The sequence below is a fragment of the Oncorhynchus tshawytscha genome, linkage group LG06, assembly GCF_018296145.1.
Source record: "Oncorhynchus tshawytscha isolate Ot180627B linkage group LG06, Otsh_v2.0, whole genome shotgun sequence".
NCBI lineage: Eukaryota > Metazoa > Chordata > Actinopteri > Salmoniformes > Salmonidae > Oncorhynchus > Oncorhynchus tshawytscha.
Window position 1 is genome coordinate 22,946,532 of NC_056434.1, and position 24,513 is coordinate 22,971,044.

At 43.6% G+C, this 24,513-nt stretch overlaps 1 protein-coding gene across 4 annotated transcripts in view; it reads right to left on the reverse strand.

Annotated features, from left to right (window-relative positions):
- Positions 1-24,513, reverse strand: part of LOC112252252 (neurotrophic tyrosine kinase, receptor, type 3a) — a 293,700-nt gene that overhangs the window by 76,557 nt on the left and 192,630 nt on the right. The gene's annotated exons all lie outside the window — the stretch shown is intronic.

Sequence of the window (24,513 nt, forward strand, 5' to 3'; positions counted from 1 at the left end):
CCATGAGGAAGCAATTTTTATTTTATTTTATTCTGAATATCAAAGCACAAACATCTTATATTAAGGAAAAACAGCCAGTAGGTAAATGCCATTACACTTGTGGTATGTGTGCTTGTGTATTTTTTTGTCAGGTTGTTAACTCCATAATAAAATAGAATAACTCTTATACTCAACAGATAAAAAGATATGAGCTTGGAAAACTTGGAAAATGTAGGTTAGAAAACTCCCAGACATACAATAATCGATAGAGCCCTCCTTATGGAGCCGCTCTAATTCAGAGCAGCAGCCGTTAGTGAAACAGAAAGCAAATACAACTATCAACATGAGGTAAGGCTGGAGTGAGACAGTGTCTGCTTGCTAGATGTTCTCTCTAGCTCAGCTACAGCTTTGCTGCTGTGGCCTTTGCAGGGCCTTGTTGAAAGGCTGTAGTAGTGTGGCGTTGCGGAGGCCTGTTTGTGCTTCATTACACAGACAGACCCTCAACTGCTTGGGGGGGGAACAAAAGGCACAGGCCACCTCACCGTTCCCGAAGGCTCCAGCCTTGCTAATTACAACCCCCCCCCACACACACACACACACACACGCTCCCAACTCGCCCTCTCCACAAGTCTGTCTACCACAGTGTCTTTGTTGTTTATCCAGACAAGCACTGCTGGGCCGCAACAACACGTGTTGGTGTCACCTCCGGGACCTTTCCCCACTGAGCACTAGATACGCTGGGTTGTGTCTGTCTGTCTGTCAGTGGCTGTGAGGCTCATTTCAATGAGCCACCATTCATTCTCTGCTTCTCTGCTCTGCTCTGCTCTGTTCTCATATACCCTGCTCAAAGCAACACTGATCAGAGAAGCCAATTCCAGGCACATACTGTAGCCAAACAGCTAATTGTGATCCCGAAAATCATATTTTTGTTCTAGTTTAACCCTTTCATGCGTGAGTTCCAAATATCTCTAATGGTCACCCCAGCGTGAGTTTTTTTATGTACGTGATGTTAGAACGTTCTCTCCATTCCAGAGTGTGATTGATACGTAACAGTACATTTAATCGGCGCTGCCCTCAAACCAAAGCACGCAGCCTGTTTTTATTTGTCAATTTTAAATTATTTTCTAATAAGTTTTTTTATTTCTAATAACAGTTTGAAATGAGGTGTGTTCCGCCTCATTCATTCACATACAAGTAGTCATTTTTACTTTTGCGGACCAATTATTTTTTTTGTCATTTCTGACCCGGACAAAATTCCCCAAACACTTCTCAATTGTTTGTGCAGTTCAAGTCTGCAGACATTTGCTCATCTGCCGTCCTGCACACACGTGTTCATGGTTTCCACCTGTCGCCTGCATCGCAATCAAAGTTGTTTTCGTTACCAATAATAACTTTGGAAATGTGTGCGTTTCTATCAAAGTGCCTTATTACGTTATAATAGTTTCTGCATGTCGTTTCTACTGTAGCATAATATTTTGGGTATATTCCTTATAACCGTGGACACGCAATGTAACGTTACTCATTTCATAACATTTATGGTGTTATACTCAATGATTAGGTAGCTAGCTACATTATTCTATTAGCTCTGGAAAACAATGCTAATTGCGTCAGGGAAGTATTAGCATGTGTTGTATTTTGAAGCTACCCTGGCTTTATGACTCCCAAGTGGCACAGCGTCTCCGTGCTAGAGGCGTCACTACAGACACCCATCTTCAAATCCCGACTGCATTTCTATCAAAGTAAGTGCCTTATTACGTTATAATAGTTTCTGTGTGTCGTGTTATACTGTGTCTACTGTAGCTCACTGTGTGTATGGAACATAATATATTTGTGTATATTCCTTATAACCGCGGACACGCTAGGTAACGTTACTCACCTTTTATGGTGTTATATTAAATTGTGCTTATGTAGCTAGTTACATTCTTCTATTAGCTCTGTAAAACAATGCTAAATGCATCAGAAGAAGATGTTGTATTTTGACGCTACCCTGGAAAAATTTAAATATCTTATACCACTTGGTCGTTTTCTGAGTGCATTCCCCAAAGCTGTTTATCATGTCAGCCTTATCCACTGCCCCCATTTTGAGGTTATAGTCAAGCACGCAGTCTGGTTTGATGTTTCTCTGTCTGGTTTGTTTCTCTCTCCCGTCAGGTGGTCCAACTTCCCTGTGGCTGACATGGTTGCTGTATGGACAGAGGAGAGGACATGGACGTCTCGTTTGTCATGGAACTTTACTGCCAGCTGTTAACATTTTTTATTTTGTATAACGGGTCATTTAGGATGGCAGTAGCGTTGTTGATGAAATGCAGTCATAGCAGCAGAACTAGAAAGCAGTCATGGGAAAAGAGGGTGGCAAAGAAGGGAGTTGCAAACATAGGATCTCTGCCCCAGTGTTCTCTTATGGAGTTCCTCTTTACGGTCACCAGAAATGTATACATTTCACTAATTGTGGCTGCTGCTGCCCCCCACCCCCCACTCCAGACTGGGACTCATCAACACAAACAGCAGGGCCAGGAGGGGTGAAATGGCTGGCAGCCTTCCAGCTACCACAGAACTCCTGTACTATCGGTCTGCCTCTGTCACCACCAGCATCTTCGAAGGGAACTGGGACTTTGTCAGTCGACAAGGGATCCTCTGTCACTGTCAGAACCTGATTCCTGACATTCAGACTCATTGTCAGAATTTTTTTTTTTTAAATCTCCATTTCTGAGTTGTCTCCTTTTGAAAGACATTGCTAATGCTACAGCTTAGCTCATTAGCTACGTACAAAACAACACTGAATGGCTCAGAGCGGGAGTGAGAGGTTACGTGATTGACTGCCTGCACGCGCCATTTGTATCAATAAATCACTATCAGAAAATGTTTTGTGTAGTGTTCCTATATTTACTATTTTATTCACGTTTTTCAATTACCGGTGATAAAATCATGCATTCCGATTTTTGCATAGATTGTAAAGGGCACATAGTATTTGTGTAAAATAATGTTTTGAAGGTCGTACTGATTATGAGCTAAGCTAATTCCAGCTATGTGTGTGGAGCCATGTTTGTTGACATACAATGCATTCTGGGTTTCACTTGATCGTCTGTCGGACCAAAGATGCTATAGCAAAATGAGGTAAGAGTTCACAAATTTTTGAGACTTCCGGAAATTACTGGTGGGATGTGAACGACAGTAGATGACACCCCTTCAACATGCATACTATAAACAGACCAAACACATCTCGCGGTTTCTGTGAGGAAAAAATGGGGTGCGCGCTGAAACAATCTTTGCTTTCGATTTCTATAAAGTGTTTTTAGCGATCAATGGTGAACGTGATGTGATTAATTATACATGTAAGCCTTAGCAAATTTTTGTAGTTTATGTCAGCCTAGAGCTAGAAAATATGACAGCTTGTGTGGGGTCAATCTTTGCTCAGTTAGCGCTAGAACAACTGTAGCCTACATTTTTCCGGTTAGGATGATTGTGTTATGCTATATATACTGTACTTCTGTGAATATCTGAACATTGCATCCCAAAATAAACTGCTCACATTCTGGACATAACTTTGCAAGGACTGTGTTTGTGTAAATAGTTTCTGAAAAAAGTGTGGCCAGCTCAAACGCTGATTGTTGCATCATTCGAAACTGGCCGTTCTAAACGAGCATTCTAAATGAGTGTTTTAATCACACATGTGTGATCGTACGCTTCAGGGACCACTGTAGAACGATCACACCCGTGTGATGGTACGTGTGAAAGGGTTAAAAAATAATCCTAGCCTTTAAGTGAATGACATAAAAGGAAGTACTATAACAACATAAAATATATGTTCTGATGTCACAGAGACGGACCAATAATGCGTTTTGCTCACTAAATCACCTTACCTTGACTGTACCTTAGTTTCACTGACAATGGGACAGCGGTGTTACAGTTGTGGATGTCCTTTGGGTGGGAAACTGTTGAGCATGAAAAACCCAACAGCGTTGCAGTTCTTGACACAACTTTTGTCTTGCCCATTCAATCTCTGAATGGCACACACAATCCATGTCTCAATTGTCTCAAAGCTTAAAAATCCTTATTTAACCGGTCTTCTCCCCTTCATCTACACTGATTGAAGTGGATTTATCAAGTGACATCAATAAGGGATCATTGCTTTCACCTGGATTCACCTGGTCAGTCTATGTCTTGGAAAGAGCAGCTGTTCTTAGTGTTTCGTACACTCAGTGTATATTCCCTCCACTCAAAAATACAGCCAAAAGTTAGCTGAATTTCCAATGTGTTATGACAATGCTTTCAAACATCAAAAAGCACAACTAAATTGCAATGGAAGAACAATGTCTGATTTTTGGATTAGTTGTCACTCAAATGTCTATCACTGAGCTTTGAAACATTTAAAAGCACAACAAAGTTCAAGTGGGAACACAATGTCAGATATATGGTTTATTTATACAACAGATTAACGTGTTATCACTGCGCTTCATCTAATAGCAAATGACCTGGATTGTAGTTGAGATTTACATTAGAAAGCACATGGTGCAAGCTATCAATGCCTTTCGAAATTCTGTGAAGATTATTACAGCAATTGTGAAGACCTCCACAGACCTGTGACAACCTATGCATGCTCTTGAACATTATATACTATATTTTATATGATTACATAACAATAAATGTATAGTTACAATAACCTCAAAATGTGGCCATGGATGTGTTACTCATTTTAGGGTTGAATGTTACATTTGTAAAATAGCTTTAACTTTAGGCTATTTACAGTACTACAAAAGTAATATTGAATTGTGTTTGGTTGACAATGCAACCAAATATCAACATTTAAAGGAGATATATCTACAGTACTACTTGGATTGTTCTATCTGAGCCACTGGTTTAATCCCATTACGTATCATTTATTTTTGGTTGAGTTGGAGAGATATATCCAACATGTCATTTTATAATTTGTCGATAGGTCAACAGGCTATTTATTGTATTTCAAAAGTTATATTGATTTATGTTTGTTGTCAACTGACCCAAATACCTTTTGATGACTTTAATTCCAGTTGGTCTACAAATTAATAATTTATATATTGGATTCATGTCTCCATCTCATGCAAAAATCAGTTAAAAATAATAAATAAATACACTTTAAATAAACTTTGATTTGATTTAATCCTATACTTTATCCTATACTTTATCTCCTTCAAATGTTGATATTTGGTTGCGTTGACAACCAAACACAATTCAATATCACTAAATATCATTACATTCTAAATCAATCAGAGCTTGAAACACTAGGGCAATTAGATTGTCTATTTTTAGTTTGAATTCTGGGTTCAATTGAAACAATAGGTGTTGATGAATTTGGAAATACTACATAGGCCTAAATAGTAGAATTGATGATATATGAGTGACAATGTATGGTCACATTTCATTTGCTCCTTTTTGGGATAGGGGGCAGCATATTCACTTTTGGAAATAGCGAGCCCAGAGTGAACTGCCTCCTACTCTGTCCCAGATGCTAATATATGCATATTATTAGTAGTATTGGATAGAAAACACTCTGAAGTGTTTGAATGATGTCTGTGAGTATAACAGAACCATATGGCAGGTGAAAACCTGAGAAAAATCCAGCCGGGAAGTGGGACATCTAAGGTTTGTAGTTTTTCAAAGCTTGGTCTACCGAGTACACATTGAGATATGGATGAGGTTGCACTATGGCTTCCACTAGATGTCAACTGTCTTTTGAAACTTGAATGAGGATTCTACTATAAAGGAGGGGCTCATGAGACCTGTTTGAGTCAGTGGTCTGGCATAGTGCCTCGGTCCCATGACGCGCGCTCCCAACAGAGTTACCTCGCGTTCCAGTGCTTTTTCTGAAGACAAAGGAATTCTCTGGTTGGGACATTATTGATGTTTTATGTTAAAAACAACCTAACGATTGATTCCATACATCGTTTGACATGTTTCTAAAAGACTGTAACGGAACTTTGAGTTTTTATCTGGATGAAATGCTCGCGCCTCATGAAGATGGATTACTTGGCTGAACACGCTAATAACAAGTGGCTATTTAAACATTAATGATGGAACTTTATGGAACAAATCAGTCATTTATTGTTGAACTGGGATTCCTGGGAGTGCCTTCTGATGAAGATCATAAAAGGCAAGTGAATATTTATGGTGTTGTTCCTAACTTTGTTGATTCCGGCTATTCCTCTGGCTGTTTTGGGTTCTGAGCGTCTTTCTCAGATTATGCTTTTTTCGTAAATTTTTTGGAAATCTGACACAGCGGTTGCATTAAGGAGAAGTCTATCTTTAATTCTGTGAATAACACTATTATCTTTTATCAATGTTTATTATTAGTATTTCTGCAAAATCACCCGATGTTTTGGAATCGAAACATTACTGCACGTAAGGTGCCAATGTAAACTGAGATTTTTGGATATAAATATGCACATTATCGAACAAAACATACATGTATTGTGTAACATTATGTCCTATGAGTGTCATCTGATGAAGATCATCAAAGGTTAGTAAATAATTTTATCTATATTTCTGCTTTTTGTGACTCTTTGGCTGGAAAAATGGCTGTGTGTTTTTTCAACTTGGCAGTGATCTAACATAATCATATGTTGTGCTTTAGCTGTAAAGCATTTTTTAAATCGGACACGATAGGTAGATTACAAGATGTTTTATCTTTCATTTGCTGCATTGGACTTGTTTATGTGTGAAAGTTACATATTTAAAAAATAAATTTTTGAATTTCGCTCGCTGCCCTTTCAGCGGAATGTTGTCGAGGTGTTCCGCTAGTGGAGCCCCTGTGCTAGAAAGGTTAAACTTACCCTTTGGATTGACCAATAGCAATAGTGAATCTATTTAGTTATAAAGTGGAGATCTCTTAACAATCATTCTCACAATAGCATATTGGTAATAATCAAAGACAAACATCATAGCTAAGCAGGGCTGGGCTTGGATGGGAGATCAAAGGGTAACTGAAGATAGATAATTTCTCCAGTAGGAGGTGCTACCCAGCCTAAAATGTTTTATTCTGTTAGTGGATATAATAGATATAACGTGGAAGATCTGATGTTGTTTTAAAGATAGAAATTCAACATATTTTATACAATGTTTGTCTATGTTGAAATTTGACAAATTATATTGAAACAACATTGATTCAACCTTCTGCATGAATATGACACTGTTTTCCAAGAAAATATCAATGAAGTGTTCATTTACCCATGAATGCCCTCGTAGGCCTGGCTCCACTCACCAACTGGCACATGAAAGGATGGATTAAGGAAATAATACACATGTGAGAAAAATAACTGGAGAAAGGAGAGGAATATTGCCCTTAGCTTTTCCCCTAAGAAGGTAGGGGAAAAGGAAAGGACATGTCCTCATATTTCCTTCCTCATCAAATCAATAGGGACCAGATGCAACTCCTCTTCTTTCCCCAGCAACTTATTTGCATTTCAGACTAATTGCCACTATTCACTCATCAAAGTTCCTAGACTTTTTTTAATTACAGGCACAATTGGAAGCAATTGTCAAGCTCAATTATATAAACTGGTCAGGATCAGTCCTCAGTGGAGCAGGAAAGTAACGAGGAAATTGTGAGAAGGACCCGAAAAAAAGACGACGATGTCATAACATTTTGTGTGCTGTCACATGTTCCTACAACTGTCTAGATTATTCTATTTCCTGAAGATTTCCTATAATGAGGTTGCTAGTAATTTATAGTCTGATTGTTTGATCACATGATTAACTGATTGATATGCACATCTGTATGACTGATTGAGGTTTATATCTTGTTCCAAAATGGGCTTTTGATGGTGAGAATGGACGCATCCTCTCTGCTGCAAGGGCAATAGTAACAGGGGCCACTGCACACATCACACCACTGACACCACTCACATAGACCACACAGCTTACACACCATACAGTACACCACAAATTTAGTGCACCACTCCAACCTCCATTCTCCACACTAGGCTCCCTCTAAAACACATGAAGACAACCGGACTGTCAGAAAGCCAGCAAGAATCCAGCCCAAGAGGACACATGCCACAAACTCTTTCAGTTAAATCTAGGCCCTACATGAGCCCGAGTGAGCTGCTACTGCTGTGAACAGTATGTACCTTCTTCATGGTGCTACATGGTGCTGGTAGAAACTCAGCAGCCTCTCTGTGACAGGCATCTCCAAGGAGCCTGAGGAATGCTTCTCTCTCTGACAAGCATTTTTCACACTAATGGCTGTACATTTATTTATAGAATGTGATTGCCTGAATGACTGATGTGATTGTTTAGTCTGCCTGCTACCCTGGTGCATGAGAGAATTAAGACAGGAATTAGACAATAAATATTTCCTCGGTAAGTAGGTAAACAAATGGAAGTTAAAGAGGGGAATAATTTCTCTAAAAGTTTTTTGTGACAGTTGGAGGTATCGAGGTAAGTCACCTTCGATGGTGGACTACTGGCATCCAGGCCATGAAATGTTTGATTTTGAGAGATTTGTTTCGGTTTTCTGTGTGTTCTAGTTTTCTCCATGCTCTGATTAAAAGGTGTGTGTTTGTATGTGTGTCTGATAAAAGGGTGTGTGTGAAACGGACATGCCTCATTGCTCCAGATGAACACTGACCTTCAGCTCAAACCTCTTACAAATCCATCTCTTTCTCTTCTTCAATTACAATTGTACCTGCCACTACTGACAATGACAAATGTCATGTTTTGACTTCATAGAAGAGGAGCTCAATACATACAGCACTGGAATAAGTGCTGTGACTCATCAAAACAACACAGGGGGGGAATTATGGTAATTCAATGTGAGTGAGGGGAAACAGCCAATGGGATTTACTGATAACCACAGGGCTCTGCCATTGCCATTCAAGAGAAAAAAGGGTGCGGCTCTATAGACCTACAGATTCACTAAAGAAGAAGTCATCTGAGTAATGAGGTCATGTAGAAAAGCATCTGATGAGTTACAGCCTGTAGTATCAGGGTTCCCATTGGCAAACAGGCTGCATTTCACAGATGACTGCCAGAGTCCCAGACTATTAAATGTTTAATTTTATAACTGGTCCTACACTGTAGCAACATGTGCACATGTGTATGCCTGTGTGCACATGAGTGTGTCTGTGTGCATGTGTGTGTGCATGCGTGTGTGAGTACTTGGTTTGTGTGTGTGTTCTGTGTGTTAATGCCTGACTGTGCAGGTGTCTAATTGCTGACAAGAGGCTCTGGGCCTGTGGGTAGATGCCAGCCAGCCCATTAGAGAAATTGCAGGTGCTACCTCCATCCTTCATCCTCCATCCCAGCTCCAGCTCCAGTTTAGATCAGCCCCTCCAGCCTTCCTCTCTATGTAGTCTTGGCCTAGGCCTGGCTAGGTCTGATTGGAAGTGGGGAAGTGGATCCCACCAGCCAGAGGGAGCCTACAGACTGGCTGCCTGTGTCGGGCGCCTGACAGAAGGCTGGCTTATTTGTTTTGCTCTAGATGCTCCCCTGGGCGAGGTGTAAGTCGAGAGGAACGCTTTACTTCCCCGGTGACTTAATAGGAACAGATGCAAACAAACAAATAAAGTGGTGCCGTTGTGGAGCGCTGCTACTGACAGCGGAAAACGAGCGCCCAAGTTATTGACAGGAGACTTCCTGTGTGTCCCGTACGAGAGAGGAGAATGACAGTGATGCTGTCTCTGTCTGTTCTATCACTCTAAATCACTCTGTGTACACACACACACACACAATATATATATTTACTTGGAACTTTCTTGGGAACATTATGCATTTATTAATTTAGTGGTTTTCTCTGTCTCTTGATCTCTTTATGTGAAAGATAGTCTATTGTTCATCATGTTCTTCTAAAGCAGCGTTCCATCACATCCCTTATGCAAGCTGTCATTGGCGTCATACAGAATATGTTAAAAAAACAGCTTCCATTAGATTTCTCATTACCACTGCATATGTCTGCATTCCATTTAGGAAAAGGTGGCTCTGACAATGACAAGGAGATGCTTTTGGAAAGACTCAAGAGATATTTTCTTGAAAGTTAGACAACCTTTGTCTACAAGTGTAATGATTCCACAGATTCACAAAAAAAGGCCTTATTTGTATACCAATGGGAGGCATGGGGGTAGATTGATGATTAGATATTATGTAAAGAAATAATGTCTACATCCACGATGGTTTTGTCACCATAATATCAGATAACAGACAATCCATAGACCATCCATTCAGGGTTAATAGGAAATCCATTGATAGCCCAGTCAAATACTTGTTTTGTTGGAACAAAATGTTTCAATATCTTAATGCCTAGTAGTGCCTAGCAGTATCCAGTGATAAGGATGGTCCCGCCATGTTAACTATGGATGTGAATAAGTAGCTATTTAAACACTGGCAGGTACTTCAGATCCAGGGAGTGTTTCTGTTGTGTCCATCACCACCATAACTGTCACGCATTGCAGCCCACTCCATCCATACCCCTCTCTTCTCCATCCATACCCCTCTCTTCTCCATCCATACCCCTCTCTTCTCCATCCTGCTCTGTCTGCACTGCATCCATCCTCCAATACCACCCAAATAATTAAGACAAGTGGGTTGTGGTTACACAACAATTACTCTCGACTCCTTAAAAATTAAAAGGCCCTTCATTAAACATTGAGAGGCTTTTCCTCTCATTAATGCTCAGCTCTAGAGAGAGAGAGGGAGGGAGGGCGCTCTTCTAGCTCTCCAGTGGCTTTGTCCAGAGAACATAGCCACATCCAACCAGTCAGAATGTCCATCTTCCTCAAGAACCAGGAATGACTGCAGATGCAGAGACTCCGTCACCATTACTCCAATTCAGCCATGTCTCAATGACCAATTAGATCTGTTCCTGAATCAGTCAATAGCAGAGTCAACGCACACCGTCATGATGAGTATTCCTTTTGACATGCAAGCGTTAATGGCACCTCTAGTTAATGGCACAGAGAAAAGAGAAACTGTTTGTCCACAAGAATAGCTGAGAAAATCATCGGAACTGCAAAACAATGTTTTAAATCAAAGGGGAATGAATGTTTGATGAGCTTGTGTTCCGTACAAACTTGTGTCCCATACCAATCATGACTCACTGACCTGTTTAGGTCAACCAAAATAAACCATCAAGCTACATTACTTCGTAGAGGTATCACAGTAAATTGGTTTTGGCTGTATTGTTGAACAGTAAACTGAAAGTCATCCAGTTAAACATAACAACCATCTGGTTTCAGTAGCTCTCTCTCTCTGTATGTGTGTGGATATTATCTGCATCAATTACAGTCATTATGAAAGAGGTTGGATCAACAATGAAGGCTGTTCCATTAAAACTTTGCAAAACATTTCACTGTGCACTTGGCAACACTACCTCCACTCATACAAGGTTTGGATGTTAAGTAATTAGGTTACCAGTCAGGCTTTAATACTAGTAATAATAGTCTCAAATCCCCATTGAGTGCAAGTGGCTGCAGAAAGGCAAGACCCTGGGAAAAGCCAAGGGTCTACTTTAAAGCATACACAAGAAATAAAACTCTGATCCAGTATAACATTTTTTTTAAATGAATTTTCTCTCTCCATTACCAGTCCAATGTCCTCTTTGGAGAGAAACTCAGTGATGAAGAGTCCCATGTCCCATGTCTGACTTGGAGATGGTTGTGGACAGTCTTCAGATCTCTCTATAAAAGAGCCAGAGGGGTGTGGGACAAGGTCATTCATCTGTTTGTTCCCTTCTCTGTTTGAAGAGCATCTAAAGTGCTCAGCTTCTCACTCCGTCTGAACATGTTTCCAATAGAGAGGGAGCCTTTTACTTTGTCACCTTGGTTCTGAGAACAAGGGGGATCCCTCTATAATTGATAATCCATAGTTTTTTTCCATTTTCAGTTTCAAAGTGACATGGTTTTGGGTTTAGCATGCCATTGATAATGCTTTTGCCAACTTACACGGCAACAAAAATCTTTCGCTTTTGCTCTCAAAAAAACTCACACACTGAATCAAATGGAGTTGGACTGTTAGCCATTCTTAATTCATAGACTTCAGTATGTGCTTTCTTCATTTGTAGCTTCAGCAATATGCTATCATCATACATAGTCAGTTAAAGAAATTAAGCATGTAGCCATAACCAGATATTGGGGGTTGGAAATTCAAGGCAACAGTAAACATACAGAAGATTCAGTTTAGTGGGACTATCATTTGTTTTTCAACAGGAAAAACCCAAAACACACCTCCAGGCAGTGTAAGGGCTATTTGACCAATGAGGGGGATGGAGTGCTGCATCAGATGACCTGGCCTCCACAAATCACACGACCTCAACCCAATGGAGATGGTTTGGGATGAGGTGGACTGCAGAGTGAAGGAAAAGCAGCCAACAAGTTCTCAGCATATGTGGGAACTCCTTCAAGACTGTTAGAAAAGCATTCCTTATGAAGATGGTTGAGAGAATGAAAAGAGTGTGCAAAACTGTCATCAAGGCAAAGGGTGGCTACTTTGAAGAATCTAAAATAGATTTGGATATATTTAACACTTTTTTTGGTTACTACATGATTCCATGTGTTATTTCATAATTTTGATGTCTTCACTATTATTCTACAATGTAAAAAATGTTTTGTACAAAATAAAGAAAAGCCCTTGAATGAGTAGGTGTGTCCAAACTTTTGACTGGTACTGTACATAGAATCACTGATCACTTTAATAATGGAACACTAGTCACTTTAATAATGTTTACATGCTGCTTTACTCATTTCATATGTATATACTGTATTTTATTCTACTATATTTTAGTAAATGCCACTCTGACATCGCTCATCCTAATATTTATATATTTCTTAATTCCATTCTTTTACTTTTAGAATTGTATGCATTGTTGTGAATTGTTAGATACTCCTGCACAATTGGAGCTATGAACACAAGCATTTCACTACACCTGCAAAAACATCTGCTAAATATGTGTATGTAAAAAACTATTTTATTTGAATGTTCTCTCTCCAGATCAAACTGCCTTTCAAAACAGAGCAGGAGAACCAGACTGAAGAGCACCGGGTATAGTGCACTATATGGCTGTTTTGCAGAACAAGAAAGTGTTTAAACATTTATTTAAGATGTCTATAATTGTTTATATCTTTAAATAACCAATTAAAATGGTAATGAACATCCAGCCAGGCTGTTTTCCTACAGGGAACTGGCATGACTGTTTTCCATGTTATTCTGCTGTATACTTGCACTACTGTATATTCTATATCTCTTTAGGACAAGGTCGTTGGGGAAACAGCCATGATTCTGTGCACAGCAAACCAACCTCCTGAGGCCCGTGGCCTTTCCTGTTGTATGTGAGGCATATCATTATTTTTCTTTGATGGAAACTCAATTAGTTTGGAATTAGATGCAATGTGGAGCTTTAGGGAGTTAAATTGGCTAATATACTACTAATAATAGATGAAGAATTAATGCTAAATCCTCTTACTTGGCCATTACATTGTCACTTATACCGGAGTGTAAAGACTTAAGTGAATGGAGAGCACAGCATCATGTCATATTAACATTTCTTACTGCTTACATATTATTCCTGTGGTGCTCTCTGTATACAGTATTTCATTAGAAAGTAATACACATTCTCCAGTCCACATAATGTTTTCTTTTTTGCCGAGGTCCTATTTCCAGAATTTGCATCCGGGCAGGACTATATTAAGCAGGATGAAATGAGTGAGATATAGTGAGTTAGTGTGTGTGTGTGGATGGATGGAGTAGAGGTACCACTGCCAACACATTCCCAGCCAGTCTGCTAGGGACTGGCATGGGGGCTGGCAGTGGCTTCCCACTCAGCTAACAGAGCAGGACCCTAAAGCTTCCATGCTGGCCTCTGCTGTAGTGATTATGGAGAGCTGCATTGGTTGGTCGGTGCCTCAGCCTTACTCTCGACTAATTCTAGGACAGGGACAGTAGAGGAGGGCCAGCCCCTCTAGGGCATCTCTCATGCATCTTTAACTGAGATTAATAAGTAAAGAGGGTCTTGAGGACTTATTTCTTGTTTTTAACCGTGGCACAGAAAAGTGATGGCAGTTGGGAGGGAATGATTTGGGGCAATGGAAAAGAGAGAGCAGGCTGCACTGTTCAATCCCCTCTAAACCATTACAAGGAAGCTTAAACTGCCAGGGCATGTTGTTGAGAAGATGGGGATGCCACCTTTAACTCTGATAAGCTGCCTTAAACCAGGTGTATAAACAGGTTTGCCAAAGAAAATGCCTGGCACAAATCCTCCTCCCTCCTACAGTCTGAGAGGGCTGGCAAATGCTGTGGATGTAAAAAGGACGTAATAAATTACTTGGCGTAGTGCCTAACTTGAGTAACTGAGTCAACTGAATTCTAATTAACTGAACATTGAGGGTGTTTTCACATAATATCCAGTTTAAAAATAACAGATCTCAGTCTTCTTTACAGTGAACTCTGGGGTAAAAAAAGCAAAATAACTCAGTTCACTTGACCTATTTTGTGGTCTGAGTCCTCTTTGCCTTCACATTGCTATGTTTAGAAAGGAACAAAGATATTTTTCCAACATTCACTCAAACACTCTTGAGTTTTTACAAAGTGCAGGACAAGCCATTCCATCAGATCGTGTTATGGTGTCACGACTTCTGCCGAAATCGTTGCCTCTCCTTGTTCGGGCGGTGCTCGGCGTTCGACGTCACCGGTGTTCTAGCCATCAATCATTGATCCATTTTTCATTTTCCATTGGTTTTGTCTTGTCTTCCCACACACCTGTTTTCAATCCCATTCATTACCTGTTGTGTATTTAACCCTCTGTTTCCCCTCATGTCTTTGTCAGAGATTGTTTATTGTCAGTGTAGTGTTTTTGTTTTATAGGTGCGCAACGGATCTTCGTACCCATATTTGTTTATGTTCTTTTTCCTGTTTAGTGTTATGGAGCATGTTACTATGACATTATTAAAAGACTCCATTTTACACTCCGTTTGACTCTCCTGCGCCTGACTTCCCTGCCACCTATACACATATGCCTGACAGAATCTCTGACCCTACAATATGAAGTCAGCAGGAGAGGACACTATGCTCATGGAGCTAGAGGAATGCGTTTAGGAACAAGCGAGGGAGCTTGACTGTATAAACTCCGTCATGGATCGCATTGTCCAGAATATGGATCGCTGGGAGAGACAGGGAGTTTCTCCAGCGCCACCACCACCACAACCGAAATCTCCCTTGAACGTTTTTTCCTCTCCGGAATCGAAGATCCATTTATCCCTACCCACGGGATACAACGGAGATACTGCCGGCTGCCAGGGTTTCCTCCTTAAGCTGAACTTATATCTAGCCACGGCCTCCCCAGTACCATCTGACCGTGAGAAGAGTTACGCCCTCGTCTCATGCCTCACCGGGAAAGCTCTGGAATGGGCCAGCGCTGTGTGTAGAAGGGAGGATGCGGCGTTGGACCATTTTGAGGAGTTCACCCGCCAATTCCGGATAGTATTCGATCATCCACCTGAAGGCAAAGCAGCGGGGGAGCTCCCCTATCATCTGAGGCAGGAGACGAGGAGTGTACAGGAGTTTGCTTTGGAGTTTAGGACCTTGGCTGCCGGCGCTGGATGGAGCGACAGGGCCCTGATCGACCATTACCATTGTAGTCTACGCGAGGACGTCCGTCGGGAGCTGGCCTGTAGAGACACCACCCTCACCTTCGACCAGCTGGTGGACATGTCCATCAAGCTGGACAACATGCTGGCTACTCGTGGACGTCTAGATCGGGGTCTGGTTGTTCCATCCTCTCGCACCCTCTCTCCCGAACCTATGGAATTGGGAGGGATGGTGCGCAGGGAGACCGGAGGGGGTTCCCGCTCGAGCACCATTCATGGTCGCAGAGGGCACACTGCTGGTCGGTGCCGGGTTGGTTCCTCTGGGAATAGAGAAGGCAGGCAGGGCATTCTGGCATCACCCCAGGTGAGTAGGCACCATTCTCATCCAGAGCCCTCTGCTGCACTAATGTTTGTCTCGGTCTCTTTTCCTGATTTTTCACTGCATTCCCAATATAAGGCGCTAGTAGATTCAGGTGCAGCTGGGAATTTCATTAATAAAAGTCTAGCTCATAGTTTAGGGATCCCTATTGTTCCTGTGGATATGCCTTTCCCTATTCATGCCTTAGATAGTCGACCATTAGGGTCAGGGTTTATCAAGGAGGTAACCGCACCTTTGTGTTTGATAATGCAGGAGGGTCACAAGGAGAAGATTAGTCTTTTCCTTATTGATTCTCCTGCGTATTCTGTGGTGCTAGGCCTACCCTGGTTAGCTTGCCATAACCCCACTGTTTCTTGGCCACAGAGGGCTCTCACGGGGTGGTCGCGAGAATGCTCAGGTAGGTGTTTAGGGGTTTCCGTTGGTGCTACTACGGTGGAAAGTCCAGACCAGGTCTCCACCGTGCGCATTCCCCCCGAATATGCCGATTTGGCTCTCGCCTTCTGTAAAAAGAAAGCGACTCAATTACCACCCCATCGACGGGGGGATTGTGCGATAGATCTCCTGGTAGACGCTGCATATCCCAAGAGTCACGTGTATCCTCTGTCGCAAGCGGAGACGGAGGCTATGGAGACATATATCTCTGAATCTCTGCATCAGGGGTTCATTCAGCCATCCATTTCACCCGTCTCTTCGAGTTTCTTTTTGGTGAAAAAAAAGGATAGCGGTTTACGCCCGTGCATTGATTATCGAGGTCTGAATAAAATCACAGTGAAATATAGTTACCCGCTACCTCTGATTAATATGGTTATTGAGTTAATGCACGGGGCACGTTTTTTCACAAAATTGGATCTCAGGAGTGCGTACAATCTGGTGCGTATTCGGAAGGGTGATGAGTGGAAGACGGCATTTAGCACCACCTCAGGTCATTATGAGTACCTTGTCCAAAATCAAATCAAAAATCAAATCAAATTTTATTTGTCACATACACATGGTTAGCAGATGTTAATGCGAGTGTAGCGAAATGCTTGTGCTTCTAGTTCCGACAATGCAGTAATAACGAACAAGTAATCTAACTAACAATTCCAAAAAAAACTACTGTCTTATACACAGTGTAAGGGGATAAAGAATATGTACATAAGGATATATGAATGAGTGATGGTACAGAGCAGCATAGGCAAGATACAGTAGATGATATCGAGTACAGTATATACATATGAGATGAGTATGTAAACCAAGTGGCATAGTTAAAGTGGCTAGTGATACATGTATTACATAAGGATGCAGTCGATGATATAGAGTACAGTATCTACGTATGCATATGAGATGAATAATGTAGGGTAAGTAACATTATATAAGGTAGCATTGTTTAAAGTGGCTAGTGATATATTTACATCATTTCCCATCAATTCCCATGATTAAAGTGGCTGGAGTAGAGTCAGTGTCATTGACAGTGTGTTGGCACACACATAGCCACTCAATGTTAGTGGTGGCTGTTTAACAGTCTGATGGCCTTGAGATAGAAGCTGTTTTTCAGTCTCTCGGTCCCAGCTTTGATGCACCTGTACTGACCTCGCCTTCTGGATGACAGCGGGGTGAACAGGCAGTGGCTCGGGTGGTTGATGTCCTTGATGATCTTTATGGCCTTCCTGTAGCATCGGGTGGTGTAGGTGTCCTGGAGGGCAGGTAGTTTGCCCCCGGTGATGCGTTGTGCAGACCTCACTACCCTCTGGAGAGCCTTACGGTTGAGGGCGGTGCAGTTGCCATACCAGGCGGTGATACAGCCCGCCAGGATGCTCTCGATTGTGCATCTGTAGAAGTTTGTGAGTGCTTTTGGTGACAAGCCGAATTTCTTCAGCCTCCTGAGGTTGAAGAGGCGCTGCTGCGCCTTCCTCACGATGCTGTCTGTGTGAGTGGACCAATTCAGTTTGTCTGTGATGTGTATGCCGAGGAACTTAAAACTTGCTACCCTCTCCACTACTGTTCCATCGATGTGGATGGGGGTGTTCCCTCTGCTGTTTCCTGAAGTCCACAATCATCTCCTTAGTTTTGTTGACGTTGAGTGTGAGGTTATTTTCCTGACACCACACTCCGAGGGCCCTCACCTCCTCCCTGTAGGCCGTCTCGTCGTTGTTGGTAATCAAGCCTACCACTGTTGTGTCGTCCGCAAACTTGATGATTGAGTTGGAGGCGTGCTTGGCCACGCAGTCGTGGGTGAACAGGGAGTACAGGAGAGGGCTCAGAACGCACCCTTGTGGGGCCCCAGTGTTGAGGATCAGCGGGGAGGAGATGTTGTTGCCTACCCTCACCACCTGGGGGCGGCCCGTCAGGAAGTCCAGTACCCAGTTGCACAGGGCGGGGTCGAGACCCAGGGTCTCGAGCTTGATGACGAGCTTGGAGGGTACTATGGTGTTGAATGCCGAGCTGTAGTCGATGAACAGCATTCTCACATAGGTATTCCTCTTGTCCAGATGGGTTAGGGCAGTGTGCAGTGTGGTTGAGATTGCATCGTCTGTGGACCTATTTGGGCGGTAAGCAAATTGGAGTGGGTCAAGGGTGTCAGGTAGGGTGGAGGTGATATGGTCCTTGACTAGTCTCTCAAAGCACTTCATGATGACGGATGTGAGTGCTACGGGCGGTAGTCGTTTAGCTCAGTTACCTTAGCTTTCTTGGGAACAGGAACAATGGTGGCCCTCTTGAAGCATGTGGGAACAGCAGACTGGCATAGGGATTGGTTGAATATGTCCGTAAACACACCGGCCAGCTGGTCTGCGCATGCTCTGAGGGCGCGGCTGGGGATGCCGTCTGGGCCTGCAGCCTTGCGAGGGTTAACACGTTTAAATGTCTTACTCACTTCGGCTGCAGTGAAGGAGAGACCGCATGTTTTCGTTGCAGGCCGTGTCAGTGGCACTGTATTGTCCTCAAAGCGGGCCAAAAAGTTATTTAGTCTGCCTGGGAGCAAGACATCCTGGTCCGTGACTGGGCTGGGTTTCTTCCTGTAGTCCGTGATTGACTGTAGACCCTGCCACATGCCTCTTGTGTCTGAGCCGTTGAATTGAGATTCTACTTTGTCTCTGTACTGGCGCTTAGCTTGTTTGATAGCCTTGCGGAGGGAATAGCTGCACTGTTTGTATTCAGTCATGTTACCAGACACCTTGCCCTGATTAAAAGCAGTGGTTCGCGCCTTCAGTTCCACACGAATGCTGCCATCAATCCACGGTTTCTGGTTAGGGAATGTTTTAATCGTTGCTATGGGAACGACATCTTCAACGCACGTTCTAATGAACTCGCACACCGAATCAGCGTATTCGTCAATGTTGTTGTCTGACGCAATACGAAACATCTCCCAGTCCACGTGATGGAAGCAGTCTTGGAGTGTGGAGTCAGCTTGGTCGGACCAGCGTTGGACAGACCTCAGCGTGGGAGCTTCTTGTTTTAGTTTCTGTCTGTAGGCAGGAATCAACAAAATGGAGTCGTGGTCAGCTTTTCCGAATGGGGGGCGGGGCAGGGCCTTATATGCGTCGCGGAAGTTAGAGTAACAATGATCCAGGGTCTTTCCACCCCTGGTTGCGCAATCGATATGCTGATAAAATTTAGGGAGTCTTGTTTTCAGATTAGCCTTGTTAAAATCCCCAGCTACAATGAATGCAGCCTCCGGATAAATCGTTTCCAGTTTGCAGAGAGTTAAATAAAGTTCGTTCATTGCCATCGATGTGTCTGCTTGGGGGGATATATACGGCTGTGATTATAATCGAAGAGAATTCTCTTGGTAGATAATGCGGTCTACATTTGATTGTGAGGAATTCTAAATCAGGTGAACAGAAGGATTTGAGTTCCTGTATGTTTCTTTCATCACACCATGTCACGTTGGCCATAAGGCATACGCCCCCGCCCCTCTTCTTACCAGAAAGATGTTAGTTTCTGTCGGCGCGATGCGTGGAGAAACCCGCTGGCTGCACCGCTTCGGATTGCGTCTCTCCAGTTAGCCATGTTTCCGTGAAGCAGAGAACGTTACAGTCTCTGATGTCCCTCTGGAATGCTACCCTTGCTCGGATTTCATCAACCTTGTTGTCAAGAGACTGGACATTGGCAAGAAGAATGCTAGGGAGTGGTGCACGATGTGCCCGTCTCCGGAGTCTGACCAGAAGACCGCTTCGTTTCCCTCTTTTTCTGAGTCGTTTTTTGGGTCGCTGCATGGGAACCATTCCGTGGCACTGGTTGTAAGGCAGAACACAGGATCCGCATCGCGAAAAACATATTCTTGGTCGTACTGATGGTGAGTTGACGCTGATCTTATATTCAGTAGTTTTTCTCGGCTGTATGTAATGAAACCTAAGATGACCTGGGGTACTAGTGTAAGAAATAACACGTAAAAAAACAAAAAACTGCATAGTTTCCTAGGAACGCGAAGCGAGGCGGCCATCTCTGTCGGCGCCGGAAGTGTATATGCCATATGGGTTGATGAATGCTCCATCAGTTTTCCAATTATTTGTAGATGAGATCTTCAGGGACCTGCACGGGCAGGGTGTAGTGGTGTATATAGATAATATTCTGATATACTCTGCTACACGCGCCGAGCATGTGTCTCTGGTGCGCAGGGTGCTTGGTCGCCTGTTGGAGCATGATCTATATGTCAAGGCTGAGAAATGCTTGTTCTTCCAACAATCCATCTCCTTCCTAGGGCATCGGATTTCCACTTCAGAAGTGGAGATGGAGAGCGACCGCATTACAGCCGTGCGGAATTGGCCGACTCCAACCACGGTAAAGGAGTTGCAGCGTTTTTTGGGGTTTTCCAATTACTACCGGAGGTTTATCCGGGGTTTTGGTCAGGTGGCAGCTCCCATTACCTCACTGCTAAAGGGGGGCCCGGTGCGCTTGCGGTGGTCGGCTGAGGCGAACAGGGCTTTTGAGCACCTGAAGACTCTGTTTACCTCGGTGCCTGTGCTGGCTCATCCGGATCCCTATTTGCCATTCATAGTGGAGGTGGACGCATCCGAAGCTGGGATAGGAGCAGTGCTCTCTCAGCATTCGGGTACGCCACTGAAGCTTCGCCCCTGTGCTTTCTTTTCGAAGAAGCTCAGCCCGGCGGAGCAAAACTATGATGTGGGGAACCGAGAGCTGTTAGCTGTCGTAGAAGCCTTGAAGGTGTGGAGGCATTGGCTTGAGGGGGCAATCTGGCAATCTGAGTACATCCGGCAGGCGAAGAGATTGAATTCTCACCAGGCAAGGTGGGCCATGTTTTTCACTCGTTTTGTGTTTACTCTTTCTTACAGACCAGGCTCCCAGAACGTTAAGGCAGACGCATTGTCTCGGCTGTATGACACAGAGGAGCGATCCATGGATCCCACTCCCATACTCCCAGCTTCGTGTCTGGTGGCGCCTGTAGTGTGGGAGCTGGATGCGGACATTGAGCGTGCGTCACGTGCAGAGCCCTCTCCCCCTGAGTGTCCAGCTGGTCGTCTGTACGTTCCGTCTGCTGTCCGCGACCGATTGATCTATTGGGCTCACACGTCACCCTCCTCTGGTCATCCTGGGATAGGTCGGACGATGCGCTGTCTTGAAGGAAGGTACTGGTGGCCCACTTTATCTAAGGACGTGAGGATTTATGTTTCTTCCTGCTCGGTGTGCGCCCAGTGCAAGGCTCCTAGACACCTGCCCAGAGGTAAGCTACAACCTCTACCCGTTCCTCAACGGCCATGGTCGCACCTGTCCGTGGATTTTTTGACTGATCTTCCACCTTCACAGGGTTACACCACGATCCTGGTCGTTGTGGATCGGTTTTCAAAGTCCTGTCGTCTCCTCCCTTTGCCCGGTCTCCCTACAGCCTTACAAACTGCAGAGGCCCTATTTACACATGTTTTTCCGGCACTATGGGGTGCCTGAGGATATAGTGTCTGATCGGGGTCCCCAGTTCACATCAAGGTTCTGGAAGGCGTTCATGGAGCGTCTGGAGATCTCGGTTAGTCTTACCTCAGGTTTTCACCCCGAGAGTAATGGGCAGGTGGAGAGAGTTAACCAGGATGTGGGTAGGTTCCTGCAGTCTTATTGCCAGGATCGGCCGGGGGAGTGGGCGAAGTTCGTGCCCTGGGCAGAGATGGCTCAGAACTCGCTACGTCACTCCTCCACTAACCTTACTCCTTTTCAATGTGTATTAGGGTATCAGCCGGTTCTGGCTCCTTGGCATCAGAGCCAGACCGAGGCCCCTGCGGTGGACAATTGGTTTCGGCACGCTGAGGAAACCTGGGAGGCAGCCCACGTCCACCTTCAGCGTGACATAAGGCGCCAGAAAATTGGCGCAGACCGTCGCCGCAGTGAGGCCCCAGTGTTCGCAACAGGGGACAGGGTCTGGCTCTCGACCCGAAACCTGCCCCTCCACCTGCTCTGCCGGAAGCTGTGTCCGCGGTTTGTGGGGCCGTTTAAAGTCCTGAGGAGAGTGAACGAGGTATGTTATAGGTAACAACTGCCCACTAATTACCGTATTAACCCCTCGTTCCATGTGTCTCTCCTCAGGCCGATGGTGCCTGGCCCGCTCCAGGAGGCTGAAGTGCGTGATGTTCCTCCGCCTCCTCTAGACATCGAGGGGGTTCCGGCGTACTCTGTTCGATCCATTTTGGATTCGCGACGTCGGGCGAGGGGCCTTCAGTACCTCGTGGACTGGGAGGGGTACGGGCCGGAGGAGAGATGCTGGGTTCCGGTGGAGAACGTGTTAGATCCTTCCATGTTATCAGAATTCCACCGTCTCCATCCGGATCGCCCTGCACCTCGCCCACCGGGTCATCCCCGAGGCCGGTGTCGACGCGTGGCTGGGGGGGGTACTGTCACGACTTCTGCCAAAGTCGTTGCCTCTCCTTGTTCGGGCGGTGCTCGGCGTTCGACGTCACCGGTCTTCTAGCCATCATTGATCCATTCTCCATTGGTTTTGTCTGGTCTTCCCACACACCTGTTTTCAATCCCATTCATTACCTGTTGTGTATTTAACCCTCTGTTTCCCCTCATGTCTTTGTCAGAGATTGTTTATTGTCAGTGTAGTGTTTTTGTTGTATAGGTGCACGACGGGTCTTCGTACCCATATTTGTTTATGTTCTTTTTCCTGTTTATTGTTATGGAGCATGTTACTATGACATTATTAAAAGACTCCATTTTACACTCCGTTTGACTCTCCTGCGCCTGACTTCCCTGCCACCTATACACATATGCCTGACATATGGGACAGCTAAATTAACCTACTTACATTTTGGAAGCTTATAGATTGCATTTAGCTAGACATTCATTTTATCTTCTGATTATAATTATTATATGTAAATATTGTTGGAACAGAATAAGTAGCAGGAAAGTACTGCAGATTAAATAATGCTGCTATTGAAAATTGTACACCCAATGTACTGTAGGCTACTGGATCGGGATCCTTGGGACATCCCCACACTAAATCCTAACCCTAACCTTAACCCTTACCTAACCTTAACCCGTATCTTAAACATTTTAAATGTCAACTTCAATGGGGTAACGTCAGAGTTAGGTCATCCCATGGATCCGGAGAACAAGGACCTTGATTTTGTACCCATTTTTGTGATTCTGACCAAATATGTTGTGTCTTTTCACACTATTCAAACCCAACAATCTAATAAACCGTTTACAAAGCTCTCTTACCATATAGATCACATACTGCAAACAAATAATCTGAACATTGTGTAGGTATAAAACTCCATACATTTTTGGGTAATTTCTGTTCATCCTTGACAATCTGTTCATCCTTGACAAACAAAAACAGCACACATCATCTTCTCTTTTATGGCACTAATGTGAGGGGTTATGGAGAGGGAAACTGTGTTGCATTAGTCTGTGAGGGGTTATCAATACAACAAGTGTAGACTTTACCATGAAATGCTTACTTACAAGCCCTTAACCAACAACGCAGTTCAGCGAGAAGAAAATATTTACCAAGTAGGCCAAAATAAAAAGTAATAATAAAAAGTAAAACAATAAGAATAACAACAATGAGGCTATATACAGGGGGCACTGGAACTGAGTCAGTGTGCAGGGGTACAGGCTAGATGAGGTATTCTGTACATGTAGGTGAGGGCAAAGTGACTATGCATAGGTAACAAACAAACAGCGAGTAGCAACAGTGTATGGGGGGGGTCAATGTAAATTTTCCGGTGACGATTTTTATGAATTGTTCAGCAGTCTAATGGCTTGGGGGTAGAAGCTGTTAACTTCACTAGGGTAGGGGGCACTATTTTCACCTCCGGATGAAAAGTGTGCCCAAAGTAAACTGCCTGCTACTCAGGCCCAGAACCTAGGATATGCATATAATTGGTAGATCTGGATAGAAAACACTCATTACAGTATCCATTGACTTAGGATGAAATTGCACTTCCTATGGCTTCCACTAGATGTCAACAGTCTTTAGAAATAATAGGCTTGTATTCTGAAAAATGAGGGAGTAAGACCTCTCTGAATGAGTGGACACTGCAGTGTCCCAGAGATTTTTCATGCGCACGATCGAGAATGCGCCTTTCTTGTTTACCTTTTAAATGGAGGACGTTATTGTCCGGTTGAAATATTATAGATTATTTGGGCTAAAAACAACCAGAAGATTGATTAAACATTGTT